The 27959-nt window shown below is 45.0% G+C and overlaps 7 pseudogenes; all 7 read left to right on the top strand.

The window, feature by feature from the left end:
• Positions 1–127: 127 nt before the first annotated feature.
• LOC147528300 (UDP-glucuronosyltransferase 1A1 pseudogene) lies at positions 128–1066 on the top strand (annotated as a pseudogene).
• Positions 1067–1926: 860 nt separating this feature from the next.
• On the top strand, positions 1927–2754 carry LOC147528299 (UDP-glucuronosyltransferase 1A1 pseudogene; annotated as a pseudogene).
• An 8193-nt stretch (positions 2755–10947) lies between these two features.
• Positions 10948–11805, top strand: LOC147528298 (UDP-glucuronosyltransferase 1A1 pseudogene; annotated as a pseudogene).
• A 2449-nt stretch (positions 11806–14254) lies between these two features.
• Positions 14255–15148, top strand: LOC104371606 (UDP-glucuronosyltransferase 1A1 pseudogene; annotated as a pseudogene).
• Positions 15149–16273: 1125 nt separating this feature from the next.
• Positions 16274–17154, top strand: LOC147528297 (UDP-glucuronosyltransferase 1A1 pseudogene; annotated as a pseudogene).
• Positions 17155–18644: 1490 nt separating this feature from the next.
• Positions 18645–19582, top strand: LOC147528296 (UDP-glucuronosyltransferase 1A1 pseudogene; annotated as a pseudogene).
• An 859-nt stretch (positions 19583–20441) lies between these two features.
• Positions 20442–21269, top strand: LOC147528295 (UDP-glucuronosyltransferase 1A1 pseudogene; annotated as a pseudogene).
• Positions 21270–27959: the final 6690 nt, after the last annotated feature.

Raw genomic sequence — 27959 nt, 5'->3', positions numbered from 1 at the left:
GCAAATAGTCTGAAGGATCAAAAGTTCAGGTGTAGCACAGATTGCTTAAAAGAGCAGAGCTGGTGCTGGTGCTTCAGTGCCACCGGGGGTTTTCTTTCTGGGCAGCACTCACCAGATTCCTGCAGAAATGGCCTCGCCGCTCACTGCTTATCCGCAAGTCACGGCGACCCTGGTTCTGCTCCTATCTGTGCTCGGTTTGGCTGCTGCTGGGAAGCTGCTGGTGATGCCGCCGGATGGGAGTCCTTGGTTCACCACGCGGGAAATACTGGATAGTCTCAGGCAGAAGGGACATGAAATAGTCGTCATTGCACCTGAATTCCGTTTACAAATTAAGCCGACAGAGAATTTTGTTATGAAATTGTACCCAGTCCCTTACACACAGGAAGAGATGGATGAAGCTTTCAAGGCATTTTTAAAAGCCCTAGTTGAAGAAGGATCTTTTCTGGAAAGATTTTTTAAACTATACCAGAGTGTGAAAAACCTCAATGATTTGGGACTCTCCAGCTGCGCACACTTACTGTACAACAAAGAGTTTATCAGATATCTTGAGGAGAGCAAGTTTGATGCTGTCTTTATAGAACCTTCACTACCTTGTGGGCAGATACTTGCTGAGCATCTTTCACTCCCATCTGTGTTTTTTTATCGGGTCATGCCATGTGGTTTAGAATTTGAAGGCGCTCAGTGTCCCAATCCCCCTTCTTACATCCCCAGGTTATTGACAGGCCATACAGACCACATGAACTTTCTCCAGCGGGTGAAGAACTTAATCTATGACATCCCAAATTATTTTCTCTGTGATTCTCTCATTCGACCATACGCAAAACTGGCTTCTGAGTTCCTGCAGCGGGATGTGACTGTGATGGATCTCTTTCATCAGGCTTCCATTTGGCTCATGAGGATAGATTTTGTGTTAGATTATCCAAGACCTTTGATGCCCAATATGATTTTCGTTGGAGGAGCAAATTGTGCTCACAAGAAGCTACCTCAGGTGGGTCGTGCTCTGTTTTTAATTCTAGCTCTGATAGACTTCTGTGTTCAAAAGGGTGGGATTATGTATTGCAGATAGGAATCAAGTTCCTGTTTAGGGTAAGTTAGGCAAATACTCATAAAATAAATTATTTTTCTCTCACTTTCTTCCTCCCTTTCCATTTTCAGCGTAGGCATCTCCACCTTTTCATTTATAAAGTATGCTCTGTTGATGCCTTTTTCATTATGGTTAGTTGAAAGTATTTTGTGTAGTATTGAGTGACTTGGCGCTCTCTCCCTTCCTGAGTGCTGGATGAGCAGCACAGCCCGAGGGGCTGTCACAGCCTTGCAGTTACGTACAATCCACACAACTGTGCAAGTGGTTGTAGCAGGGTCTGGCATTCACAGAGAAATGCGCGCCAGGCCTCTGTCCTGGCACACCTTTGCTGCCTTACCACTTCTTGCTTTGAGAAGGAATTTGTCTGCTCCTTCACCTGGGTATTTCCACAGCTGGAATCAGCAGGAATGTTGCAGGCTGTGGACTCTCAGGCTAAGAAGCACTGTCTCTGATGACAGGCAGGCCTCAGAAGATTTCACCTTGGAGATGGCTATGTGAGATCTGAGATCCAAGACCATCTCAAGGAGCCTGAGGGGGCTGTGGTGGCTTGGCAGATGCTGCTCACAGGCAGTAGAGCTGCCAAAGCTTTTCTAGTAGAAACAGGCAGGGCTTACCTGGTGCAACCATCACATTTACCTCCTGCCCAGGTAGACTGATGAACTCTATTGCTCCTTGTTCAGCCTTTTATCAGTTAAATCGGTGATTAAACATTGACCACACAGCAAATACTCTGAAGGATCAAAAGTTCGGGTGTAGCACAGATTGCTTAAAAGTGCAGAGCTGGTGCTTCAGTGCCACCGGGGGTTTCCTTTCTGGGCAGCACTCACCAGATTCCTGCAGAAATGGTCTCGCCGCTCACTCCTCATCAGCAAGTCACGGCGACCCTGGTTCTGCTCCTGTCTGTGCTCAGTTTGGCTGCTGCTGGGAAGCTGCTGGTGGTGCCGTCGGACGGGAGTCCTTGGTTCAGCATGCAGGAAGTGCTGGATGGTCTCAGGCAGAAGGGACATGAAATAGTTGTCGTTGCTCCTGAAGTCAGTATGCACATAAAGCCATCACAGAATTTTGTTATGAAATGGTACCCAGTCCCTTACACACAGGAAGAGATGGATGAAACTTTCGGGACATTTTTTCAAGTCGTTCATGAAGAAGGATCTTTTCTGGAAAGATTTTTTAAAGTATACCAGAGTATGAAAAATCTCTCTGATTTGGCACTCTCCAGCTGTGCACACTTATTGCACAACACAGAGCTTATCAGGTATCTTGAGGAGAGCAAGTTTGATGCTGTCTTTACAGAACCTGTACTACCTTGTGGGCAGATACTTGCTGAGCATCTTTCACTCCCATCTGTGTTTTTTTCTCGGGTAGTGCCATGTGGCTTAGAATTTGAAGCCACTCAGTGTCCCAATCCCCTTTCTTACGTCCCCACAGAATTTACGGACCATACAGACCACATGAACTTTCTCCAGCAGGTGAAGAATCTAATCTTTCACATCCCGATCCACAACAGAGGGGCAGATCTTGGTGCACAGGGGCTTTTCCTAAGGCAGGGAAACGCCAGGGGAGCAAAAAGACACCCCCAGGAGCCGGCAGCTCTCATGGGAGACGCTGGCATGGCCTGGGTGTTGTCAGAGCAACAGCAGCCACCCCTATACCTGCAAAAAGCAGCCTAGGGAGTGCAAGCGACCAGGAGTGGTGCCAACAGAGCGTGACACAGCAGTTTGCACGGGAAGGGTGCAGCCACCCTGCCAGCTCAAGAAGTGAGTTTAACTGTTGGCCTTTACCCTCTCAGAAGGAGCTCAGCTACGGTACCCACCTAGCAGAAAGCTAAGTAATAGGTATCTTGGCTGAGCAGCAGTCCTGTGCTGGTGTCATCCTCTAATGACTCCAGAAGTACCTGAAGGCTGGCATTGTAAGTGGTCCCTCATTATGGGGACATCTGAAATTAACTCGGACTTGGAGCCGTGAGGTGCCTTGATGAATATCTCATCTTTAACCAAAGTTAATCCAAAGTTGCTCTTTCGGGCAGCGTGTAGAAACAACGTTCATGTGATTTGATCAACACAAAGTTCAGAAATGTAAGCTATAGCAGCTTTCCAAAGTTTTTCATGTTTTTTTTTTTTAACCTAAAACACCCATTACTTATTGAAACAACTAGTTAACTTAAAACATTAAAATAACCCTGAATTTTAGTCGATATTTACTCAAGTAAAGGAGAAGTGTAACTGAATAAAGACGCTGTGGTTGTCCCTCCAGCACAAGGATTAAGAAAACAGGTTCTGAAACCTGTTCTGAAATCCTCCTGCCAGAGCCAGCAGCATCTGGGAAGCTTTGATAAGGAGACATTTCTAACTGGTCCTTTAAAATATGGAATTAAAGTGGTATTCAAGACTTTGGCAAAAGGCCAGGAAGTACAGTAAGGAGAACCAAAGCGTGTACACATACTTCTTACACGGGGACACACTCTTCACAAGCCTGCACAACCCAAATGTCACTCAGAAGGGATCCTGTCATGTCTGCGGGAACTGTTAATTTGCTAACATGGGTAGCTAAGATTAGTACAGCTCTAGGGGAGCTCTACATTTTCAGCACTGAAGCAGTAGTCATCCATCTGTTCAGGAATCAAATGCTAGGGTCATTTTTTTCATGCAATATTCAAGGTGTTGATGAACCTAGTGGCAGTTCAGAGTAGCATCACATCAGCATCTGTTTATTACGCTTTTGCAAAGGGTGTTGAGCACCTTTAAAGCTGGTAATACTGTTCATCTGACTTACATTGCAATGGCAAAATACACAACATCAGTCAAGTGAAAGCAGCACTACTTTTGAAAAAGAAAGTTTAAGCGTCATGCACTGTACATCTTCAATGCATGGTATGTATCAACCTGAAATAGCTGCTCTAACCAAACAGTTCATCTCAGTGTCCTCTTCAGTTTGCTTTTGTCCACATTCCTGTGCCTCCCCCATTTTGAAGAATAGATATTGAAGGAAGCTGGAAAACACAGCTCTTTCAACAAAAATTCCCTCATATCAAATGGAACTACTGCTTTAGTTTCCCTTTCCATGGGAAGTTTGTCTTCTGGTTATTTTAAAACATCTTCTCTAATATGAGTCTAAAGGTACAATATCTGACAGAGATTTATGCTTAAAAACCTAGAAAGGTTATGAGAGTATTATATTTACATATATCAAACACATTGCTCTACAAAAGTTAGGAAATATTCCAGTTACAGGTACCTGGGCAGCCTTAAAAGTCACTTTTCTGTTAGGATACAGTCATTAATTTTAGGATCACATACTATCATTTTCATATGATTTCTATTTATGGCTTAGGAAAACGCTGCCCTGGAAAAATGATGTGTTCTGTGATTTGCTTAGCTGCCTGCTGCTTCTTGCTCTTGCAAAGACTTAAAGATTACTTTCCAACTTGCAGTCAACATATCATCACTTTTATGGGTTATTTTTCCTCTTAAGTCACGCTAGCTGAACTACATACTATCTTATCCTTGGCAGGCAAATGCTAGTGAATCTCCATAGCTATGTAAAACATAAGGGGGGAATCAGGCAGGTTCATCTCAGCAGCTACCAACCTGCATTTGTCTGACACTGTTTAGCATCAAAAAAAGGACTGGGTTCAATTACACAAGGATTCCTCCATGTATAAGCCTGATCCATTATCCAGAAACCTGGGAAATCAAATTACATCATCCACACGCTCTTGCGTTCGAGCAACCTTTCCCTGCTTGCAAGACTCAGAGCATAAGGGGGTGAGCAATCTCATCTAACGACAGGAAAACAAATCCAGTAGATGAAACCAACACTTCCAGGCTGCCTCAACAAACATTTGGTTTTAGTTCTAAAGTATCCATTTGCTGCCTTCTTCCCTTAGTGCCACTCACTGTGTGCTGCTCAGGTCAGAAAAATGCACACATCACAACCAGTCCAACTCAGAGATAAGCAGTTTGAGAGTGTTTTAGTACCTTTTCCAGCTGAAGCAATCATAGGGTGAGGTGTAAGCACACCTGCACCCAAACTCTTCAACATGGTTATGGCTCAGGGTCCAAGCAGTCTCAACTCAAAGCTGCTTGCATACCAGTGCAGCTCTGCTCCATTGCTGCAAAGCTCCTGGAGTAACTCACACAAGCCTTATTGCAAGAGGTACTTCTGAGAGGAAACCAAATTTGCAGTCTTGGGTAACCCAAGCTTCAGCCTTGTGTAATATAAAATTTATGCCCTTCATTATCCAGTGAGGAAGCCTTTCCTCCGAGCTCGCACATGGCTCTCACTCTTTGAGACCTCTGTTCATCAAACTACCCTGTGGTCCTCATCTACACATAAAACAGGAGTCGATAACCCCTGAAAGGAGTCCAGGTGCCCTTTGCTACTGCATAATGAACAACAAACACATGTAAACCTACTGTGTTGTTTTGAAAAATGAACCTGTCTGTTAATTTTCTGAATAATAATTACCTAGCTTAGATCTGACCTCAGCTGATTCTGTGCTAACCTAAGAACTTCATCCTTTCCTTGTCTGTTTGTTCTCTGTTTACCTCTAATTTATGTGGTGGTTTTTTTTAAATTCTATTCTTCCTGTTGGTGCTTCACCTTTTCCACAGTTTCTTCTCTGATGATCTGGTACAAAAAATAGGTAGGCTTTTGAGTCCATAAGAAAGTGTAGCCATACTAGCAAGAGACTTGTGCTCTTATAGAAGACAGGAAGATTAACAGGAAGATGAGCAACAGGTCTGTTTCTGTGCATCACCTTCTCCTGAGCCATTTGAAAATTCCCATTAAGTTAATCCTGTGTCATAAACTACCGATATGGGGACAGTGTGGGTGATGGAGCTGACTGCTCTTTTTGGAGGGCAGGTTCTCAATAAGGTCAAAGCTTTCCCATCAGGCTTGAAAATAAGCATGCAAAAACTGCACGTGAAAGCTCCAGCAGTGATGTAGAGCCCTGAATGCCCTGGAGGAGCAAATTGTGTGTCCCTACTTATAAACTTTTATGGTGAGAGGTTATCACCAACGTTTTAAAGCCCAGCAGTTTACAACCAAGCAGGACTTGGCCCCACAGAGTTCATGGACTGTTTCAGTCATAAACTGAACTGATACGGGCTATGAACTCATGAGTTCACAAATTAGAGACATCTTGTTGGTTTATGTTATCTGAGGTACAATGGTGAATGGCTGTTTTGCAACCTAGTTTTATATCCAATAGGGTAAGAGGTTAGATGGAAGTTATATGTAGAGATGGGGAAAGATTTCTGTTGGCTGGTTATCTTAAAAAAAATGCATGTTTGCATCAATGAAAAAAAGAATTCATTTTACTCAGTTGTACCAACTGGTTTTGGTTATTAAAAAAAAGTCAAAAACCAAAACCCAGGTACTTAAACATTGATTTCTCATATTTATCTTTGCGGCGGTTGAATTCACGGACTCCGTAGATGTGATAACAGAGTGACCTTTATTATTGTTATACAGGCAGCTTTTATAGATTATTACTCTAGCCACGATGTGTCCACGCGCCCCTCACCCAGCTGTGATTGGTTACAAACAATAGTGCACGCACCTATTTTAACTTTACTATTGGCTATGCCTAAAAAGGAGCTATTTTCCACCTGCTAAACTAAACATCATTTTCTCACACACTCTATATCATCTTCCCATACTCGCCATGTCAGCTTCTCACACTCCCTGCACCAGCTGTTCACACTCCCTTCTCTTTCTCATCCTCGTTATCGGTGTTTCCCAACTTCAGAAAAGAGCACAGGCTTAAATCATCAAGGCCGGGCCCCAATGGTAACTGTGTGTATGATTCCACAATTCCCCTTTTTTGTTTTTCTATGACCATTACTTGATGAACCGTACTTTGTACCATCTGTTGGAAGCATGACAATAGGCAGGGGATGATTATTACTATGCATAAAAGAACTACTAGTAATATAACGCCTACTTTTGCTAAAGATTTTAACCAACCTGTAATTCCCCAACTCTTGGTGCAAATATAGAAGCTGCAATGATTTTTGCCGGATCCCAAAATTCTGCTCTGGAATCACACTAGCTATCATAAGCATGTGTGCTTCGCCTATTCTGGATGTGTCTATGATTTAGGTTCATGGTGGTGTTAGGTAAATACATTCTTAAAGTCCCCATAGTACATAGATCTCCCCTTATATGCAAAGGAATACCCTGCTAAGCTCTACTATAGCCCTGCAGAAGCAGTTACTGGCGTTTTGTTTTGGTACAGCCTTGCAGAAGCAGTTACTGGCATAATGTTTCCCTTTCTGGGAGCCTTACTATTTCGACTATGCCCAAGATTCCGCTGAGCAGGAGGGTGTCAATCAGCAGGGTCATCGTGGAGAAGGGAGGCAGGCACAGCACCTTCAGGGCGTCCCCTGTTTATCCACACAGTGTGCTCCACAGCCTCCCTCTGTTCCGCTCTGAGCCATCCCTTTTACACCCTCAACAGAGTCTATGACAAAGGTACTGACACGGCGTTGCCGCACGCGTGGCCAGTGCGTGCAACAAGGCTGCCCAGTACGTGCCCTGCTGGCTGACAGCAGTTTTTGCGAATCGCAACATGTTGTTCAATAACAATCCCCTAGCTTCCTTTTTCAAAGTTACGTGCTCACAACTAAGTCCAGTTTGTAATTCTTTGTCATTAATTTGGTACCAGTCAATTCTTTTCCTTCCAGTAGCTACGGGTGGAATCCATACACCTTCTGATCGGAAAAAACACACAAAGCATATATACAAGCAACTTTCACACACATAATATACCAAACAATGAGAAACATAAAAACAGTTTATATATTAACATGAAATCTTCTGTTACGAGTCTGTCCATTTGAGCCATTCTCCTCATTTGGCGTTTCTGTGATCTCTGCTTGCTCTGCTAATTCTTGGATCTCCCCTTCTCTATCTGTAGTTTCAAAAGTCCTGGTTGGCTTTACGTTTCTTGCTGGTAACCAGCATGGACCTGTGGGAAGAACACAAGCATACCCTCTTCCCCATGTAAGCAGAGGCACAGGAAGACTCCCCCTTTTTTGTTTATCAAGCGTTTGTTTTAACGTTACATGAGTTCGTTCAATAACAGCTTGTCCCATAGGCAAATGAGGGATACTGGTAGCGTGAGTCACTCTCTGATCCTGTAAAAAGGCACCATACCGGACCATTGTCTGTCCCGATTTTCTTTGGTACTCCCATGGTTTTCTCCAGTGTGAGCAGTAGCAACAAGAAAGGCAGAAAACATATCAGCAGTTACATGGACATATTTAGATCGAAGAAACGAATGAATATAAGTAATATCGGTTTGCCATAATTCATTTCCCGCAGTACCGCTCGAGACGATCCAGGTTAAGATGTGCTGTCTCTCGATAAAACCCGGGCCACGCGCAGCGGCCAAGCGGCCGCTCTCCAGGTGCGGCCTGCGGGGGGGGACGGGGCGGGGGGCAGCAGCGGCGGCGGGGCGTCAGCCCTGCCTCGCCTCAGCCGGGCGGGGGGGCGGAGGGGGGGGACGACGACCCAGCCACCCCATGCCGGCAGCCCCCCTTGTTGTTGCTGTTGTTGCTGTCGCCGCGGCTCCGAGGGCGGCGCGGCTGGCGGGAGCGCCGGTGTACCGACATCGTTGGAAGGGGGGGAAAGCAATAAGTCTTGTCTTTTCGTTCGGGGCCCTGGATCAAAAGGATTCGATGATGGCTTTTCCAGGCCGGCAGCTCCACACAGTTCCTCTGCCGGTGGGGCCGCGGGCGAGGCGGGGATGGGGCCGCTGGCTCTGCCGGTGCCAGCGGGGCTGCCGGGGCTACCGGGGGAGATGGACGCCGATGTCCCCTCGCCCTCACTCTCTCCCTCCGCGCCCTTCAACGCCTTGAACACAGCACGCCAGGCTGTCGGCTGTCGCTGCACGGCAGCATCCCCGCGGGTGGCTGAATCCCAAAGTTTAACGTCTATAGTGTCCCAAGTCCTTGTCATGTATATATTTGAAGAGTTTGCCTCCGGTACATGGGCTGATACCCAAACCAGGAGTACCAGGAGCTTTATCAAGTCAGTACTGTTAATGGTGCCGTTCTGTTTCTCTAGCACTTTTGTCAACACCTTAAATACAGACTTATGTTTTGTTAAAGCTGTGCTTCCCATCGTTCCCAGTTGCTTACCTCCTCCTGTTGAGGCAGTTGTCGCTTATTTTTTCTGTCTTTAGGTTCTTATTTCTTCTTTCTTTTGGTTCCTAATTCTTCGTGTCTCTCGATATGGAAGACCCCATCGTCCCTGGCTGCTCACCTGTGTCCTTCAGGTGTCACTGGTCCAGACTCCAGCTCTTGTACTCCGCTGTTAATTTCGGTCCGGACCGTTTGGCTCTCCCCACCGCCTCCTCCACCGTTTCGTTCAGCCAGGCACCGCCGCCGATCGCTCTCACACCGCGATTCCAAAGCCCGTCAGTCGACTTGAATATCAGGTCCCTGTTCGGGCGCCATTTGCGGCGGTTGAATTCACAGACTCCGTAGATGTGATAACAGAGTGACCTTTATTATTGTTATACAGGCAGCTTTTATAGATTATTACTCAGGCCACGATGTGTCCACGCGCCCCTCACCCAGCTGTGATTGGTTACAAACAATAGTGCACGCACCTATTTTAGCTTTACTATTGGCTATGCCTAAAAAGGAGCTATTTTCCACCTGCTAAACTAAACATCATTTTCTCACACACTCTATATCATCTTCCCATACTCCCCATGTCAGCTTCTCACACTCCCTGCACCAGCTGTTCACACTCCCTTCTCTTTCTCATCCTCGTTATCGGTGTTTCCCAACTTCAGAAAAGAGCTCAGGTTTAAATCATCAAGGCCGGGCCCCAGCGGTAACTGTGTGTATGATTCCACATATCTTTACTATAAGTTATGTTTCACTGTACAACTTGCCTCAGATTCATTAGAAAAGAAAATACTTTTAAAAAAATACCAAATTACTACACTCCGTGAGAACTCTGTCAGCCTTCAGTGACATAGAGAACTCCAACACTAGGTGGAAAAAAATAATTTTGGTGCACTCTTCATAGACCCAGTACTACCATGTGGGGTAATCCCAGTGTCGCAGCTGGAAGGCTTCAGGTGGCTCCAAGCAGACCAATGTTCTAATGCGAAGGCTTCAGGCTCTACTCTAAGGAAGGCCCACACTCCTCCAAGGCTCAGAAGGAAATGCCTTACCCTTAGGAGTAAACGCCCTGCCTTAAATAGTCAGGAGTCACATGGTTTGCTAGATGGGTCAAGGCTATTGGTCACTTGACCATCCATCTCCCAGAGTGATTGGCTGAATGCTACAGCACCTGTTTCAAGGTAACTTTCCCAGTGTAACGAGCTACAGGTGTTTCTTAGTTAGCCTGAATAGGGAAATAACTTTCACAGGATGCTGCAGCAGCCAAAAGGTTTCTCCACAATCCCAGCAGTGTTCCTGTCCATCCACTCTGCAGATGCATTTCCTTCATGGATTCCCATGTACTTTAGAGCATACTGTCGGTAAAGGCTGCTGGGTTGCTGATGGTAAGAAGTGCTGTGAAACTGTGGTCCTATACTGGGAAGAAGGCTGAGGCACTGAGCTGTAGTTACAGCTTAGGAGAGTGAAGTGCATGATAGGAAACACGGCTTTCTCGTGCTCACGCAAACCCACCTTCGAAGGACAATCGTTAATCACCTGCCGTCACTCTTGTTGCGTGCAAACTTGTGAACACCTGAAATGGGAAGTGAGTCAGAAGGGCAGAGGTTAGAAAGCACTGCCAAGGGGGGTGTTTGCATAGGAGGAGCATAGCTACAAAAGCCTGCAAACCACCCCTGGCCTCTCTCATGCATGGGTTCCTGTCCGTCGACTGGCAACATGCTGGTGGTAGTGGTTCTCTTGTGCTGCCTGGGTCCTGCGGCTGCTGGGAAACTGCTAGTGTTCCCAATGGAGGGCAGCCACTGGCTCAGTATGAAGGAAGTGCTGACCGAGCTGAGCAATAGAGGGCATGAAATAGTTGTTGTTGCACCAGACAGCAATATGCTGATAAATTCCTCGGGAAAACATGAATTGAAAACGTATCCTGCATCTGTCAAGAAGGAAGAGATGGAAGAACTTCTGGCCTCACTTGGTACAACGTGTTTTAGTGAAGAGCCTTTCCTGACCAGATTTTTGAATACTTGGAATCAGTTCCAAAAGACCTCTTCCATATTTCAAGCTGCCTGCAGGTCCTTACTGTACAACAAAGAGATGATGAAATACATCGAAGAAAGTAAATTCGATGCCGTCTTTACAGATCCTATGACACCCTGTGGACAGATAATTGCTTTGCACTTTTCTATGCCTACTGTTTTATTCTCGCGGGGCATCCCATGTGCTATAGACGTTCATGCCGCTCAGAGTCCGGACCCACCGTCCTACGTCCCACGAATGTTCTCACACAATACAGATCATATGACGTTCTCTCAGAGAGTGAAGAACTTCCTGCTTCATATTTCAGAGTCTTTCACCTGCAGTATGATGTTTTCATCATTTGAAAGCCTGGCCTCAGACTTTCTCCAAAAGCCGATGACATTGACACAGCTTCTAAGTCATGGATCCGTTTGGCTGAAGAGAATTGACTTTGTCTTTGACTATCCCATGCCTACAATGCCCAATATGATTTTCATTGGAGGCATAAACTGCGGACGGAAGAAACCATTATCTCAGGTTAGTGACTGGCTGGGAAAAGTATAACAAGGGAGAAGTTCTGACAGTCATGCACTCGCATGATCTGAGTGAGGTTTGATATGTTTGATATGGGCGTTTCTTACCTAAAGACATAATTTAGAATAACGCTTTCTGTATAGCCAGTCCGTATGAAAAACAGACCAGGAGAAACAGATGTGATTCCACCTCCTTGTCTTGGGTCTGCCCAACACAGGGATTTTGTTTGATGAGGGCATCACGTGCTGTGCTCTGTTTGATTCCAGCTGAAGTCAGCTACACAAACACCACCTCACCCAGGAACTAATGCAAAAAGGGCAGGTGAATTGTAACAGCTCTTCCAAAAACTCTGTGCCCCACATAAGAGACAGTAGAATATTTCTGCAAGAGCATTAGCTGCTTACCCAGTCGGAAAAGTAACTCCCTGGGTTATGTGCAATAGCATTATGTGCTCTTTCCCGTTACAGCAGCGTTGTGTTTGAGTCAAAGACGAATATTTTGTGGTAAAGGTGTTGGTCTGACAACAACTTCCGTCACAAAAACTAGACAGCTGAATTCTCAGTCACATTTTTAGGAGACATCTGGTTTGGATACGGAATGTTGACAGCTGGTCGCTTGGGCATCTGTGGTCTAAAAAGCACTTGATAAAGGCATGCATGTGACGTATGTTAGCTTGTTGCTGCATGTGATATTAGCTTCTTGCTTTCTTGTGCTGTAAGTAGAACAGCCTCATGTGATGCCAGGGATTAAGTGGAAAATGAGATACGGGAGAAGACAGCTCTCCTCAGCAGATGAGAACTCTGTAGTTAGCGTCATCCAGTTGTTTCAGCACTAAATCATGTTGTTTCCTAGAAAGGATAAAGTTTTATCCTTTGTGAACGTTCCTTAAAAATAAATGGACTCTCCTGTATTCTTCTCTTGCTCTTTTGTCACTTGCCAGCTTTCCAGGAGTCTCAGGGAATGGCTTCCTCCAGCCTATCACCACTCTTACTCTTCCTCCAAATTCATAGGCCTTTGTGAACATGAATGAGTGAAGCTTCACAAGAAAATAGATTTGCATTTTTACAAACCTGGCACATCTCTCCTAGAGCCAACCTTAGCTGCCCTCAGGCTTCGCTTTACTCCTCCCAGTGCTTCACAGGATGCTGCCCATTGAAAGCACTGTTTAATTCTGTTGAGCTGCTGGTGTTCATATCTTGCTTTTTCACAAAAGTCTCTTTCGAATTGCTGTCAACCCTCCCCATGGCCACTTTTATCAGGGTTATGCTTTTTCCTATCTGTTCTGTCCATCAGAGCTGCTTAATGGCTCCTCAGGGACAAACCCAGGGAGATCCTCTGGGATAGAACCCAGAGGAATCCTGCCTGCAGGCAAGGCTATCAGACTGTCCTCTGAAGCTCACTCTCACTCTCGTCTTGCTCAAGGGCTAAAGATCATAGTCCAGCAGCAAGATTTATTGCAGAAGTACTGATTCTTCAGTCTCGATTTCTTGTTGTCTTCCGTCTGTGCCTCTGAGTCCCACGGCTACATCTAATGGCAAAATTGACAAATTTTTTTTTCTAATGGCAAAATTGACTGTGCATTGACAAGTTTATCACAAATACTTGTTACCTTCTCAGACATGGTATCTAACTTTTAGTTTTTCACGTGAAGTAGTAACACCACCTCTTACTATTTAAAATAATTTCCTGGCCTGAAACAAGAGGGCTGTTCCTGGCTACTTCTGTCCAAGCTTTCCTGTATTTAATTAGATACAAGGGGAACTGAGTGGCTTTTCCTTCCTATTGCTCCTGGAAGAAGAAGATGATTGAGAGAGACAGAGAGAGAGAGGTCAGGATAGGAACGAAGAAGTGTCATGCATGGATTCAGTGGGTTTCCTTGGCTGATGTAAGCCTCTGCTGCAGTGTTGCTTATCGTAATAAATTTGTACCTGGTGTTTCACCTAGCCCCAGTGCTGAGCTGTATGTAAGTCACAGAGCCTCCTCCGTAGGATTTGCGAAGAGATCATGCTGTATAGTGGCATAATTTTATAATTTGATTTAAATATAAACTCGACAAGCATTTCGGAACAGCTGTAAAATGCTTATCAAAAAGAAAGAAAGAAAAGAAAAGAAAAGAACGCAAGAAAGCATTTTAACACCTACTTTCAGCAAGCCCAGTTACTTCCAAGTCAAAGACTTGGGATTTGGTTTTTGCGAAGTCTGATTTTATTTTCAGTCTAACATCAATCAGCACAGGGAATACATCAGAAAGGACCCATCCCAAGGGAACCTCAGATACCAAGCCCAGTTCTGCCCAACCCAAGTCGATTTATCACGTTCCTTAAATAATTCATCACTGCCTTGAATGGTTACTGGTGACTGGTTTTGCTGGAAAAGCCAGATCGTTAAGGAGGAATGTGAGAATCTGGCTGGGGGCTGTGGGTCTACTTAAAATCTGTTAGGTCAGGGCAGATGGAACAGACTTTGGATTTCTAGGAACATGGCTCATGTAAGTAAATACAGTTACTTAGTTTCTGTGAGGCTTTTTGTTTTCCTGTCTCTGTTTTGCTTGGCTGATGGTGGAAAGCTGTTGGTGGTGCCAATGGATGGGAGTCACTGGCTCAGCATGCACTCAGTGCTGGTGGCCCTCAGCCAGAAAGAGCACGAAATTCTCGTTGTTGCACCAGAAGTGAACTTTAACGTGAAGGCATCTGAATGTTACACTCTCAAAACATACCCAGTGCCTTTAACGAGGGAAGAACTGGGAGCAAGTATGCGTTCACTTGCTAAAGATCTTTTTGAGAGAAGACCTTTTCTTCAAAGAATTACTGCGCTTTATGAAAAAGTTCAAGTAATCTCCGATCTCTATGTCTCCTCCTGTACCAGTTTATTGCACAATAAGGATCTGATGCAGTATCTTGAAGGGAGTAAATTTGATGCTGTTCTCACGGATCCCGTTGTTCCATGTGGACAAATACTGGCTCTGCATCTCTCTGTCCCATCTGTTTTCTTTTTACGGGGACTCCCCTGCAGTTTTGATTTGCAGGCTACTCAGTGCCCAGACCCCCCTTCCTACGTCCCAAGAACATTTACAGACAACTCAGACCGCATGACATTTATCCAGCGTGTGGAAAACTTATTTCTCAAGTCATCAGAATCCTTTCTTTGCAAATTTGCCTATTTGCCATTTGAACTTCTGGCTTCAGATGTTCTTCAAAGACCATTAACAATGAAGGAGCTCTTAAGCCACGGATCCATTTGGCTTAAAAGAATGGATTTTGTTTTTGAGTATCCCATGCCAGTGATGCCCAACATAGTTTTTATTGGAGGTATAAACTGTGGAAAGAAGAAGCCATTATCTCAGGTCAGTGATTTCCTTGATAAAATATATTAATGTTTGAAGGGAGAAATCTGTCTGCAAAGGCTCTGTGTGTATATAGTTGTATACAAGAGTTCGTGGGATTTGTACGTGCACTAAGGAGTACTGTAAAGACAAAGAACACATGTCAAAAACTGGGCTGATTTCAATTCTTTTCCGTTCCTGCAGAAGCTCTTCTGTAGCGTTAGCAGGATCTAGGCATTTTTGCTTACACAATTTTTTTCTTTGGGCTCGGTAGATAATGAGACACATACCTACCAGTGAGGGTGTTCCCTGTCTTACCAGGCAGGTCTGCTGCTGGTGTTTGCCAGATCAGTATTATTCACTCAAAGTATTTGTTTTACTGTCACCATTGATCTTTAAAAACAATGAATCTTTTTGGATAATAGAACCCTCCTTTCATAATTTAGAAATAAAGTGTTGTAATGCATCAGTCGGCAGGTCATGTTCTGGTTGCTCTGGCAGCCTACGCTTGTCCTTTCTCCTGGATTCCTTACAAAATTTTCTGCAAAATTGTTAGAGGTTTTCACAACTGGCAGCCAGCACTGAGCATCTGCGAGGGTTTACTTCTGAAAAGTTTCCCTACAAAGGGTGTACGTAGAGATGCAGTAGTTTGGTAAATGTCCTTAAAAATTTCTGCTGTATACTATCAACCTCCATACTGTATTATCGTGTTGTCAAAATTACTTCTATGCAATAATTTTCATAATTAGGGCTGATGACTGCAAATTCTGTCTATGCATTAATGTTGTTTGCGTTCATGGCCCTGGGGCATACTCTTCCTGGGGAGGAATTTTTTTATACTGAAAATTCTTGTTTGGAAAATTAATGATCAGTTAATGAGGATTTTTGAGCAGACACTTGTTGTAGGATCTCTCATTTCCTTAAATCCCAGTGTTCCTCCAACACAAAGAGGTTGGGTGTTTCCCAGTCTATCTACTGCTCTGATTACTGTCTATAAAGTTCAAATTGGCTGAACTTTAACACTTCTTATTCTATCTTTGCCATACCCATAATTACACATTTACCACACAGCAAATAAGTCTAAAGATCATCTGGAGAACCACAGCACAGACTGCTTAAAAGCGTGGAGCTGGGGATATTCTTTCTGGGCAGCACTCACCAGATTCCTGCAGAAAAATGGTCCTGGTGATTAGTGCTTATCCGCAAGTCACTATGATTCTGGTTCTGCTCCTGTCTGCGCTCGGTTTGGCTGCTGCTGGGAAGCTGCTGGTGGTGCCAGTGGATGGGAGCCGTTGGCTAAGCATGCGGGAAGTGCTGGATGGTCTCCGGCAGAAGGGACATGAAATAGTCGTCGTTGCACCTGAAATAAACATACATATAAAGCCGTCAGAGAATTTTATTATGAAAACGTATCCAATACCCTTCACAAAGGAAGAGGTGGATGAAAGCGTCCATTTTTTTTCACAGGATGTATTGAAGAAGGATCTTTTCTGGAAAGATTTCTTAAAGTATACCAGAGACTGAAAGGCTTCTCTGCCATGACTCTCTCTACCTGTGCACACTTACTGTACAACAAAGAGCTTGTCACATATCTTGAGGAGAGCAAGTTTGATGCTGTCTTCACAGACCCTGTAATACCCTGTGGGCAAATACTGGCTGAGCATCTTTCAGTTCCTTCGGTGCTTTTTTTTCGGGTAATGCCATGTGGTTTAGATTTTCAAGCCACTCAGTGTCCCAATCCCCCTTCTTATGTCCCCAGGGTATTTACAGACCATACAGACCACATGAACTTTCTCCAGCGGGTGAAGAACTTAATCCTTGACATCCCAAATTATTTTCTCTGTGATTCTGTCTTTCAACCATACGCAAAACTGGCTTCCGAGTTCCTCCAGCGGGATGTGACTGTGATGGATCTCTTTCGCCAGGCTTCCGTTTGGCTCATGAGGTTAGATTTTGCGTTAGATTATCCAAGACCTTTGATGCCCAACATCATTGTAATTGGAGGAGTAAACTGTGCTCACAAGAAGCTACCTCCGGTGGGTCATGCGCTCCTTTAATTCTTGCTCTGATAGACTTCTGTGTTCAAAAGGGTGGGATTTTGTATTGCAGATACGAGTTAAGTTCCCATTTAGGATGCGTTAGGCAAATACTCATGAAAGAAATTATTTTGCCCTTATTTTCTTCCTCACTTTCTACTTTCACTGTAGGCACCTATACCTTTCACTTATACAGTATGCTCAGTTTAAAAGAAACACTAGTTTCTTCTAGTGAAGATCTCTGATGGAATATTTTATCCATCAGCCAAAGGAATTGTCAGAATTTGTGGACAGTAGGACAAAGTTCTGCATTTATCTTAAGAGCAGCTCCCATGGGATGGCCCAGAAAATCCTAGAAGGTTTTTCCAGGCTCAAATCCCGGTGCTATTGAATGGAGCTATGGAGCAGGTCTGCTTTGACATGTCCAGCACAGCATGACTTGCACTGAGGGGATCGATGCAGCCTTGGAGATTACACTAACCTTTCAGATTTGATGTGTGCTTTGAGTGCCTCGGATGTAGAAGATAGCATTGCAGACAGTTCTTACTGGAAAGCCTCCTCTGTGGCTCTATGGGAGAACCTGGAGTGTTGTGCTATTGGTTTTGGTGCTCTGGCTTTCCTTCGGGCATATTATTTAGGACTTGTGCACTGTGGGGTGATGTCACCAAGTCTGTGTGGCAATTCCACCCATCTCCAAGTGGTGGAGGTGGCTGTGGCACCTTACAAACATCCGCATGCACACTGTAATTTGCTACCTGAGCATTCATGAGACTCCACCGCTACTGGACACCACACAAGATTTGCCAGTGACAAAAATGAAGCCAGAATTAGGCCCTGAATTGTTTCACGGAGAGTCCCCCTCAAAGAGCGTTCATACATGTCTGCTCTGTCCTCCAAGCTCACAAACGCAACCCCTCCATCCTGAGGGTAGGTACTGCTTAGTGTAGGTGGTGTGTCCTACAGACAAACCTAGCATTATGCATCCAACTTCATCAGTCTTCTCAGTCTAGAAACCATCTTAAAGAGCTCTTCCACATTTCCTGTGGGACCATAGGCCTCCTAGAGATGAGCCTTCAAAGAAAGAGGGAGGGCACAAGTCTTGTCCAGGGGGAAGGGAGCAGACTCTGCTAGGTTGAATAATGATGTGGACGCAATACATCTCCTGCACATGCAAAAGCTTCAGACAGAGGGAAGCTATCAGAAGTACAGTCCCACCAAGAACCACCTCTGCCTCCTTCTTGGGACATTCTTTACTGTTCCTCTAAGAGAAACAGATGGGAGTTACCTGATGCATCCAGCACACGCCACTGGCCTCTGGACTTGCTGGAATGAAGGCTTATCATGCAGCCTTTTATCAGTCAAATGATTAAACATTGACCACACAGCAAATAGTCTGAAGGATCAAAAGTTCAGGTGTAGCACAGATTGCTTAAAAGAGCAGAGCTGGTGCTGCTGCTTCAGTGCCACCGGGGGTTTTCTTTCTGGGCAGCACTCACCAGATTCCTGCAGAAATGGCCTCGCCGCTCACTCCTTATCAGCAAGTCACGGCGACCCTGGTTCTGCTCCTGTCTGTGCTCGGTTTGGCTGCTGCTGGGAAGCTGCTGGTGATGCCGCCGGATGGGAGTCCTTGGTTCACCACGCGGGAAATACTGGATAGTCTCAGGCAGAAGGGACATGAAATAGTCGTCATTGCACCTGAATTCCGTTTACAAATTAAGCCGACAGAGAATTTTGTTATGAAATTGTACCCAGTCCCTTACACACAGGAAGAGATGGATGAAGCTTTCGAGGCATTTTTAAAAGCCCTAGTTGAAGAAGGATCTTTTCTGGAAAGATTTCTTAAACTATACCAGAGTGTGAAAAACCTCACTGATTTGGGACTCTCCAGCTGCGCACACTTACTGTACAACAAAGAGCTTATCAGATATCTTGAGGAGAGCAAGTTTGATGCTGTCTTTATAGAACCTTCAATACCTTGTGGGCAGATACTTGCTGAGCATCTTTCACTCCCATCTGTGTTTTTTTATCGGGTCATGCCATGTGGTTTAGAATTTGAAGGCGCTCAGTGTCCCAATCCCCTTCTTACATCCCCAGGTTATTTACAGGCCATACAGACAACATGAACTTTCTCCAGCGGGTGAAGAACTTAATCTATGACATCCCAAATTATTTTCTCTGTGATTCTCTCATTCGACCATACGCAAAACTGGCTTCTGAGTTCCTGCAGCGGGATGTGACTGTGATGGATCTCTTTCATCAGGCTTCCATTTGGCTCATGAGGATAGATTTTGTGTTAGATTATCCAAGACCTTTGATGCCCAATATGATTTTCGTTGGAGGAGCAAATTGTGCTCACAAGAAGCTACCTCAGGTGGGTCGTGCTCTGTTTTTAATTCTAGCTCTGATAGACTTCTGTGTTCAAAAGGGTGGGATTATGTATTGCAGATAGGAATCAAGTTCCTGTTTAGGGTAAGTTAGGCAAATACTCATAAAATAAATTATTTTTCTCTCACTTTCTTCCTCCCTTTCCATTTTCAGCGTAGGCATCTCCACCTTTTCATTTATAAAGTATGCTCTGTTGATGCCTTTTCATTATGGTTAGTTGAAAGTATTTTGTGTAGTATTGAGTGACTTGGCGCTCTCTCCCTTCCTGAGTGCTGGATGAGCAGCACAGCCCGAGGGGCTGTCACAGCCTTGCAGTTACGTACAATCCACACAACTGTGCAAGTGGTTGTAGCAGGGTCTGGCATTCACAGAGAAATGCGCGCCAGGCCTCTGTCCTGGCACACCTTTGCTGCCTTACCACTTCTTGCTTTGAGAAGGAATTTGTCTGCTCCTTCACCTGGGTATTTCCACAGCTGGAATCAGCAGGAATGTTGCAGGCTGTGGACTCTCAGGCTAAGAAGCACTGTCTCTGATGACAGGCAGGCCTCAGAAGATTTCACCTTGGAGATGGCTATGTGAGATCTGAGATCCAAGACCATCTCAAGGAGCCTGAGGGGGCTGTGGTGGCTTGGCAGATGCTGCTCACAGGCAGTAGAGCTGCCAAAGCTTTTCTAGTAGAAACAGGCAGGGCTTACCTGGTGCAACCATCACATTTACCTCCTGCCCAGGTAGACTGATGAACTCTATTGCTCCTTGTTCAGCCTTTTATCAGTTAAATCGGTGATTAAACATTGACCACACAGCAAATACTCTGAAGGATCAAAAGTTCGGGTGTAGCACAGATTGCTTAAAAGTGCAGAGCTGGTGCTTCAGTGCCACCGGGGGTTTCCTTTCTGGGCAGCACTCACCAGATTCCTGCAGAAATGGTCTCGCCGCTCACTCCTCATCAGCAAGTCACGGCGACCCTGGTTCTGCTCCTGTCTGTGCTCAGTTTGGCTGCTGCTGGGAAGCTGCTGGTGGTGCCGTCGGACGGGAGTCCTTGGTTCAGCATGCAGGAAGTGCTGGATGGTCTCAGGCAGAAGGGACATGAAATAGTTGTCGTTGCTCCTGAAGTCAGTATGCACATAAAGCCATCACAGAATTTTGTTATGAAATGGTACCCAGTCCCTTACACACAGGAAGAGATGGATGAAACTTTCGGGACATTTTTTCAAGTCGTTCATGAAGAAGGATCTTTTCTGGAAAGATTTTTTAAAGTATACCAGAGTATGAAAAATCTCTCTGATTTGGCACTCTCCAGCTGTGCACACTTATTGCACAACACAGAGCTTATCAGGTATCTTGAGGAGAGCAAGTTTGATGCTGTCTTTACAGAACCTGTACTACCTTGTGGGCAGATACTTGCTGAGCATCTTTCACTCCCATCTGTGTTTTTTTCTCGGGTAGTGCCATGTGGCTTAGAATTTGAAGCCACTCAGTGTCCCAATCCCCTTTCTTACGTCCCCACAGAATTTACGGACCATACAGACCACATGAACTTTCTCCAGCAGGTGAAGAATCTAATCTTTCACATCCCGATCCACAACAGAGGGGCAGATCTTGGTGCACAGGGGCTTTTCCTAAGGCAGGGAAACGCCAGGGGAGCAAAAAGACACCCCCAGGAGCCGGCAGCTCTCATGGGAGACGCTGGCATGGCCTGGGTGTTGTCAGAGCAACAGCAGCCACCCCTATACCTGCAAAAAGCAGCCTAGGGAGTGCAAGCGACCAGGAGTGGTGCCAACAGAGCGTGATACAGCAGTTTGCACGGGAAGGGTGCAGCCACCCTGCCAGCTCAAGAGGTGAGTTTAACTGTTGGCCTTTACCCTCTCAGAAGGAGCTCAGCTACGGTACCCACCTAGCAGAAAGCTAAGTAATAGGTATCTTGGCTGAGCAGCAGTCCTGTGCTGGTGTCATCCTCTAATGACTCCAGAAGTACCTGAAGGCTGGCATTGTAAGTGGTCCCTCATTATGGGGACATCTGAAATTAACTCGGACTTGGAGCCGTGAGGTGCCTTGATGAATATCTCATCTTTAACCAAAGTTAATCCAAAGTTGCTCTTTCGGGCAGCGTGTAGAAACAACGTTCATGTGATTTGATCAACACAAAGTTCAGAAATGTAAGCTATAGCAGCTTTCCAAGTTTTTCATGTTTTTTTTTTTTAACCTAAAACACCCATTACTTATTGAAACAACTAGTTAACTTAAAACATTAAAATAACCCTGAATTTTAGTCGATATTTACTCAAGTAAAGGAGAAGTGTAACTGAATAAAGACGCTGTGGTTGTCCCTCCAGCACAAGGATTAAGAAAACAGGTTCTGAAACCTGTTCTGAAATCCTCCTGCCAGAGCCAGCAGCATCTGGGAAGCTTTGATAAGGAGACATTTCTAACTGGTCCTTTAAAATATGGAATTAAAGTGGTATTCAAGACTTTGGCAAAAGGCCAGGGAGTACAGTAAGGAGAACCAAAGCGTGTACGCATACTTCTTACACGGGGACACACTCTTCACAAGCCTGCACAACCCAAATGTCACTCAGAAGGGATCCTGTCATGTCTGCGGGAACTGTTAATTTGCTAACATGGGTAGCTAAGATTAGTACAGCTCTAGGGGAGCTCTACATTTTCAGCACTTTAGCAGTAGTCATCCATCTGTTCAGGAATCAAATGCTAGGGTCATTTTTTTCATGCAATATTCAAGGTGTTGATGAACCTAGTGGCAGTTCAGAGTAGCATCACATCAGCATCTGTTTATTACGCTTTTGCAAAGGGTGTTGAGCACCTTTAAAGCTGGTAATACTGACTTACATTGCAATGGCAAAATACACAACATCAGTCAAGTGAAAGCAGCACTACTTTTGAAAAAGAAAGTTTAAGCGTCATGCACTGTACATCTTCAATGCATGGTATGTATCAACCTGAAATAGCTGCTCTAACCAAACAGTTCATCTCAGTGTCCTCTTCAGTTTGCTCTTGTCCACATTCCTGTGCCTCCCCCATTTTGAAGAATAGATATTGAAGGAAGCTGGAAAACACAGCTCTTTCAACAAAAATTCCCTCATATCAAATGGAACTACTGCTTTAGTTTCCCTTTCCATGGGAAGTTTGTCTTCTGGTTATTTTAAAACATCTTCTCTAATATGAGTCTAAAGGTACAATATCTGACAGAGATTTATGCTTAAAAACCTAGAAAGGTTATGAGAGTATTATATTTACATATATCAAACACATTGCTCTACAAAAGTTAGGAAATATTCCAGTTACAGGTACCTGGGCAGCCTTAAAATTCACTTTTCTGTTAGGATACAGTCATTAATTTTAGGATCACATACTATCATTTTCATATGATTTCTATTTATGGCTTAGGAAAACGCTGCCCTGGAAAAATGATGTGTTCTGTGATTTGCTTAGCTGCCTGCTGCTTCTTGCTCTTGCAAAGACTTAAAGATTACTTTCCAACTTGCAGTCAACATATCATCACTTTTATGGGTTATTTTTCCTCTTAAGTCACGCTAGCTGAACTACATACTATCTTATCCTTGGCAGGCAAATGCTAGTGAATCTCCATAGCTATGTAAAACATAAGGGGGGAATCAGGCAGGTTCATCTCAGCAGCTACCAACCTGCATTTGTCTGACACTGTTTAGCATCAAAAAAGGACTGGGTTCAATTACACAAGGATTCCTCCATGTATAAGCCTGATCCATTATCCAGAAACCTGGGAAATCAAATTACATCATCCACACGCTCTTGCGTTCGAGCAACCTTTCCTGCTTGCAAGACTCAGAGCATAAGGGGGTGAGCAATCTCATCTAACGACAGGAAAACAAATCCAGTAGATGAAACCAACACTTCCAGGCTGCCTCAACAAACATTTGGTTTTAGTTCTAAAGTATCCATTTGCTGCCTTCTTCCCTTAGTGCCACTCACTGTGTGCTGCTCAGGTCAGAAAAATGCACACATCACAACCAGTCCAACTCAGAGATAAGCAGTTTGAGAGTGTTTTAGTACCTTTTCCAGCTGAAGCTATCATAGGGTGAGGTGTAAGCACACCTGCACCCAAACTCTTCAACATGGTTATGGCTCAGGGTCCAAGCAGTCTCAACTCAAAGCTGCTTGCATACCAGTGCAGCTCTGCTCCATTGCTGCAAAGCTCCTGGAGTAACTCACACAAGCCTTATTGCAAGAGGTACTTCTGAGAGGAAACCAAATTTGCAGTCTTGGGTAACCCAAGCTTCAGCCTTGTGTAATATAAAATTTATGCCCTTCATTATCCAGTGAGGAAGCCTTTCCTCCGAGCTTGCACATGGCTCTCACTCTTTGAGACCTCTGTTCATCAAACTACCCTGTGGTCCTCATCTACACATAAAACAGGAGTCGATAACCCCTGAAAGGAGTCCAGGTGCCCTTTGCTACTGCATAATGAACAACAAACACATGTAAACCTACTGTGTTGTTTTGAAAAATGAACCTGTCTGTTAATTTTCTGAATAATAATTACCTAGCTTAGATCTGACCTCAGCTGATTCTGTGCTAACCTAAGAACTTCATCCTTTCCTTGTCTGTTTGTTCTCTGTTTACCTCTAATTTATGTGGGTTTTTTTAAAATTCTTTCCTTCCTGTTGCTGCCTCACCTTTTCCACAGTTTTTTCTCTGATGATCTGGTACAAAAAATAGGTAGTCTTTTGAGTCCATAAGAAAGTGTAGCCATACTAGCAAGAGACTTGTGCTCATATAGAGACGGGAAGATTAACAGGAAGATGAGCAACAGGTCTGTTTCTGTGCATCACCTTCTCCTGAGCCATTTGAAAATTCCCATTAAGTTAATCCTGTGTCATAAACTACCGATATGGGGACAGTGTGGGTGATGGAGCTGACTGCTCTTTTTGGAGGGCAGGTTCTCAATAAGGTCAAAGCTTTCCCATCAGGCTTGAAAATAAGCATGCAAAAACTGCACGTGAAAGCTCCAGCAGTGATGTAGAGCCCTGAAAGCCCTGGAGGAGCAAATTGTGTCTCTACTTATAAACTTTTATGGTGAGAGGTTATCACCAACGTTTTAAAGCCCAGCAGTTTACAACCAAGCAGGACTTGGCCCCACAGAGTTCATGGACTGTTTCAGTCATAAACTGAACTGATACGGGCTATGAACTCATGAGTTCACAAATTAGAGACATCTTGTTGGTTTATGTTATCTGAGGTACAATGGTGAATGGCTGTTTTGCAACCTAGTTTTATATCCAATAGGGTAAGAGGTTAGATGGAAGTTATATGTAGAGATGGGGAAAGATTTTCTGTTGGCTGGTTATCTTAAAAAAAATGCATGTTTGCATCAATGAAAAAAAGAATTCATTTTACTCAGTTGTACCAACTGGTTTTGGTTATTAAAAAAAAGTCAAAAACCAAAACCCAGGTACTTAAACATTGATTTCTCATATTTATCTTTGCGGCGGTTGAATTCACGGACTCCGTAGATGTGATAACAGAGTGACCTTTATTATTGTTATACAGGCAGCTTTTATAGATTATTACTCTAGCCACGATGTGTCCACGCGCCCCTCACCCAGCTGTGATTGGTTACAAACAATAGTGCACGCACCTATTTTAACTTTACTATTGGCTATGCCTAAAAAGGAGCTATTTTCCACCTGCTAAACTAAACATCATTTTCTCACACACTCTATATCATCTTCCCATACTCGCCATGTCAGCTTCTCACACTCCCTGCACCAGCTGTTCACACTCCCTTCTCTTTCTCATCCTCGTTATCGGTGTTTCCCAACTTCAGAAAAGAGCACAGGCTTAAATCATCAAGGCCGGGCCCCAATGGTAACTGTGTGTATGATTCCACAATTCCCCTTTTTTGTTTTTCTATGACCATTACTTGATGAACCGTACTTTGTACCATCTGTTGGAAGCATGACAATAGGCAGGGGATGATTATTACTATGCATAAAGAACTACTAGTAATATAACGCCTACTTTGCTAAAGATTTTAACCAACCTGTAATTCCCCAACTCTTGGTGCAAATATAGAAGCTGCAATGATTTTTGCCGGATCCCAAAATTCTGCTCTGGAATCACACTAGCTATCATAAGCATGTGTGCTTCGCCTATTCTGGATGTGTCTATGATTTAGGTTCATGGTGGTGTTAGGTAAATACATTCTTAAAGTCCCCATAGTACATAGATCTCCCCTTATATGCAAAGGAATACCCTGCTAAGCTCTACTATAGCCCTGCAGAAGCAGTTACTGGCGTTTTGTTTTGGTACAGCCTTGCAGAAGCAGTTACTGGTGGGTTCTTCTCCTTTCTGGGAGTCTTACCATTTCGACTGCGCCCAAGATTCCGCTGAGCAGGAGGGTGTCAATCAGCAGGGTCATCGTGGAGAAGGGAGGCAGGCACAGCACCTTCAGGGCGTCCCCTGTTTATCCACACAGTGTGCTCCACAGCCTCCCTCTGTTCCGCTCTGAGCCATCCCTTTTACACCCTCAACAGAGTCTATGACAAAGGTACTGACACGGCGTTGCCGCACGCGTGGCCAGTGCGTGCAACAAGGCTGCCCAGTACGTGCCCTGCTGGCTGACAGCAGTTTTTGCGAATCGCAACATGTTGTTCAATAACAACCCTCCCAGCTTCCTTTTTCAAAGTTACGTGCTCACAACTAAGTCCAGTTGTAATTCTTTGTCATTAATTTGGTACCAGTCAATTCTTTTCCTTCCAGTAGCTACGGGTGGAATCCATACACCTTCTGATCGGAAAAAACACACAAAGCATATATACAAGCAACTTTCACACACATAATATACCAAACAATGAGAAACATAAAAACAGTTTATATATTAACATGAAATCTTCTATTACGAGTCTGTCCATTTGAGCCATTCTCCTCATTTGGCGTTTCTGTGATCTCTGCTTGCTCTGCTAATTCTTGGATCTCCCCTTCTCTATCTGTAGTTTCAAAAGTCCTGGTTGGCTTTACGTTTCTTGCTGGTAACCAGCATGGACCTGTGGGAAGAACACAAGCATACCCTCTTCCCCATGTAAGCAGAGGCACAGGAAGACTCCCCCTTTTTGTTTATCAAGCATTTGTTTTAACGTTACATGAGTTCGTTCAATAACAGCTTGTCCCATAGGCAAATGAGGGATACTGGTAGCATGAGTCACTTTCTGATCCTGTAAAAAGGCACCATACTGGACCATTGTCTGTCCCGATTTTCTTTGGTACTCCCATGGTTTTCTCCAGTGTGAGCAGTAGCAACAAGAAAGGCAGAAAACATATCAGCAGTTACATGGACATATTTAGATCGAAGAAACGAATGAATATAAGTAATATCGGTTTGCCATAATTCATTTCCCGCAGTACCGCTCGAGACGATCCAGGTTAAGATGTGCTGTCTCTCGATAAAACCCGGGCCACGCGCAGCGGCCAAGCGGCCGCTCTCCAGGCGCGGCCTGCGGGGGGGACGGGGCGGGGGGCAGCAGCGGCGGCGGGGCGTCAGCCCTGCCTCGCCTCAGCCGGGCGGGGGGGCGGAGGGGGGGGACGACGACCCAGCCACCCCATGCCGGCAGCCCCCCTTGTTGTTGCTGTTGTTGCTGTCGCCGCGGCTCCGAGGGCGGCGCGGCTGGCGGGAGCGCCGGTGTACCGACATCGTTGGAAGGGGGGGAAAGCAATAAGTCTTGTCTTTTCGTTCGGGGCCCTGGATCAAAAGGATTCGATGATGGCTTTTCCAGGCCGGCAGCTCCACACAGTTCCTCTGCCGGTGGGGCCGCGGGCGAGGCGGGGATGGGGCCGCTGGCTCTGCCGGTGCCAGCGGGGCTGCCGGGGCTACCGGGGGAGATGGACGCCGATGTCCCCTCGCCCTCACTCTCTCCCTCCGCGCCCTTCAACGCCTTGAACACAGCACGCCAGGCTGTCGGCTGTCGCTGCACGGCAGCATCCCCGCGGGTGGCTGAATCCCAAAGTTTAACGTCTATAGTGTCCCAAGTCCTTGTCATGTATATATTTGAAGAGTTTGCCTCCGGTACATGGGCTGATACCCAAACCAGGAGTACCAGGAGCTTTATCAAGTCAGTACTGTTAATGGTGCCGTTCTGTTTCTCTAGCACTTTTGTCAACACCTTAAATACAGACTTATGTTTTGTTAAAGCTGTGCTTCCCATCGTTCCCAGTTGCTTACCTCCTCCTGTTGAGGCAGTTGTCGCTTATTTTTTCTGTCTTTAGGTTCTTATTTCTTCTTTCTTTTGGTTCCTAATTCTTCGTGTCTCTCGATATGGAAGACCCCATCGTCCCTGGCTGCTCACCTGTGTCCTTCAGGTGTCACTGGTCCAGACTCCAGCTCTTGTACTCCGCTGTTAATTTCGGTCCGGACCGTTTGGCTCTCCCCACCGCCTCCTCCACCGTTTCGT

The sequence above is a fragment of the Tauraco erythrolophus genome, chromosome 8 (assembly GCF_009769465.1).
Source record: "Tauraco erythrolophus isolate bTauEry1 chromosome 8, bTauEry1.pri, whole genome shotgun sequence".
In the NCBI taxonomy this organism is placed as follows: domain Eukaryota; kingdom Metazoa; phylum Chordata; class Aves; order Musophagiformes; family Musophagidae; genus Tauraco; species Tauraco erythrolophus.
The sequence above is the reverse complement of the archived record's forward strand: the minus strand, read 5'-3'. Positions and strand labels throughout refer to the sequence as shown.